Source organism: Sinocyclocheilus grahami, unplaced genomic scaffold, assembly GCF_001515645.1.
Source record: "Sinocyclocheilus grahami isolate Dianchi unplaced genomic scaffold, SAMN03320097.WGS_v1.1 scaffold101.1, whole genome shotgun sequence".
Taxonomy (NCBI): Eukaryota; Metazoa; Chordata; class Actinopteri; order Cypriniformes; family Cyprinidae; genus Sinocyclocheilus; species Sinocyclocheilus grahami.
Genome location: NW_015505280.1, coordinates 1,584,645 through 1,587,502, shown reverse-complemented (window position 1 = coordinate 1,587,502; position 2,858 = coordinate 1,584,645). Strand labels below are relative to the sequence as shown.

The following is a 2,858-nucleotide window of genomic DNA, read 5'->3' as shown; positions in this document are numbered from 1 at the left end:
AGAAAATAAAAGGGCAGTATGTGTGGGTGACAGAGAGAGAGAGAGAGAGAGAGAGAGAGAGAGAGCTATCAAATTAATTCATTACTGCAATTCCTCCCATAGGTTCCAAAGGGAAACGGAGCTCAGTGCATTTGGAATAAACAATAAGATTGTTAGGGTAAGAACCAATTAGGGTAGAGGAATCGGACCTCAATCAAGAAGAATTTCAATCTTTGGTTGTGAGACAGTGAGAGGAGTGTGTATGTGAGTGTGAGAGAGAGGGAGAGAGTGGGGGGTCCAGCGCGCTCCGGGCATTTTGGTGAAGGAAGCGCGGAACTCGGGAGAGCATCAGCGGGATTGAAGCAGCGGCTCTCGGGCGCATCATGTTGCGCAGACACTTGAAATCTTCCCCACGATCAACCGCTCGACAAAATGATGCTTTTAAAACATCCGGACTAAAGGATCGTCGGGCTGACTCTGTTAGTGATCTGGAATATTTTTTTTGTTTATCTGGGGGATATTTATTCGGAGAACTCACACAGGAAAGAGACTAAACGATTTTAAAATGCTGCCTAGATGGGTCGAAGCCTCTTCAGAAAAGGTGAGGACTGAAAGAAAAAAGGGAAAAAAAACACGTTTAGACAGTAAAGACACTCGGAACTGTTTGTTTCCAAATTAATTTCCAGATTCAATTAATTGCGCTCTTGAGAGAAACTTCTTGCATAACAGCCGTTGCATCTGCCATTCCTAAAATACATTTAAAAATAATCTTATAAGTAGGTTAAAAACAACAATAGCCTAACACACACACACACACACACACACACACACACACACACACACCTTAAATTCGCTGAATATTTTAGGTATACGGGATGGTATTTGGTGCCTTATATTTGTGCGGTTTTTGACTGTATTGTATGTCATTTACTTACTAATATATCAGTCTACATTGACTACTAAAATCTGCTGTACTGAGCACACAAATGGCCAAACACACACACACACACACACACACACACACACACACACACCAAGGAAATTGTGGTTGCCTTAAATTCGCTGAATATTTTAGGTATACGGGATGGTATTTGGTGCCTTATATTTGTGCGGTTTTTGACTGTATTGTATGTCATTTACTTACTAATATATCAGTCTACATTGACTACTAAAATCTGCTGTACTGAGCACACAAATAAAAAGGTGGAAAAATAGAAAGCCACATGATATTTTAAAGTTCAACAAAATTGGCCTCAATATAAAGCGTGTCTAATAAACATGCATAGACAGTGCTCAGCCTCAGCGTAACCTACCCCAGATGCACATATTCATATTCATACTTTTCACTTCCAAAAACAAAACAAAACGACACAGTTTTTACAGTAAAATGACAGATTTTTTCATAAATCTAATATAATTGTTAACTTATAGGGTAGGCTACCTTACGTTTAACCAGTGTGCGGGTTTTTAATGTAGTATAAATAAATAAATACTACAATAGTTTTATAGAGTGGTCAAACACAAATTCTCTCACAAATACGAAAAGAAAGGGGTAAAACAGAACATGTCAGAAGTGTGTTTATAGCAGTGAGATGTCAAGCACTTCCATGTGTGATTTTCCATGTGTGCATAACCACTCCACTGCTCAAATCAGCTGTGTGCTCTCTGCACTTGAGCCGTTTTCTAAAAGAAATTCAATGAACAACACCTGAACGCCATTGTATAATGACAGCTGAACTCCTGGATCAATGTAGCCAACTAATAAGTAAAGGCTGGAGTGAAAAAAACGGCCTTCTCTACTATACTGGACCTTGGTTTGTTCAATCCCAATATACAATAACATAAGAAAGAAAAAAAATCCTGCCAGATAATTTTTCCTCTGCTGAGATATTCAGCAACAGACTATAAAAGCACTATTTTCTTACAAAGAAATACACACTTTGAGAATAGAATATAATTTGTATATCCATACAGCTAGGCCAGTGGAAATTGCACAGTAGGTACAGTTATGCAATGTACATGAGACCGTAGACAATACAATATACACTAAACAATATAGTGCAAAAGCAGTAAAGAACAATACTACAAAATACAGTAAACAAACTGCAGACAGTTAATAGATGGTGAGGAATAGGTGAGGCCATGTGATGCCTTGATGAAGACTGGGATATTAAGATGCAAAGATGATATTCAAAATGGCTACAACAAAATTAATTTGTGAAATCTGCACATCCAATATTCAGGCCATCAGGCTGACATTCATTACGTCTTGTAACCTGGCATGATTACATAACTTGTAACCTTTATTCTCTACCATGTAAAATGTCCAATGATACAATCCTTAATTGATCTGGCTAAACGTCTGTGCATGAAGGAGACAGCTGCTAAAATGGCAGATGGATCTCATGAGAGGATTCAGAGAGTTGCCAGTGTCTTATTGACTATCATAAGTTCTGTATCATGGACAGGGCTGTGTTTCTTTCCCGTTCAAACTCATGCACTCCACAGTGATTTAATACAGCAGTTCTCACTGTTCCCAGGTCAGAATCATTATTACTGAGAGGAGAACTCTGTGCCAGAGCATTGGAGAACAGACCTGTCCATCATCGTGGCATTTGACAGATTAAACACCTCAGTGCCCTTTACAAGTCTGAGAGCGCAGAGATGCTGATGTCACCAGTCACCACTCTCTCCTCACGGAGAGCAAGTGTGGAGCAGTGTCCTGCTTTATTGCTTGCTGCTCTTTCTTTCTTTCTTTTTTCTATTTATTTATCTTTTTCTTAATATGTAAAATAAATAAAAATCCATTTTTTGAAAACAGACAGATCAAATCTAAATTATGATTGAATGAGCCATGTTTACACATTCGATATTATTAT

General features: G+C 38.3%; 1 protein-coding gene across 1 annotated transcript in view; it reads left to right on the top strand.

Annotated features, from left to right (window-relative positions):
- Positions 1-316: 316 nt before the first annotated feature.
- The window catches only part of LOC107588299 (leucine-rich repeat transmembrane protein FLRT2-like), a 7,435-nt gene continuing 4,893 nt past the window's right edge, over positions 317-2,858 (top strand). The window contains exon 1 of the mRNA XM_016276336.1: positions 317-580. The gene's annotated coding sequence lies outside the window, so the exon portion shown is untranslated. The remainder of the gene's footprint in view (positions 581-2,858) is intronic.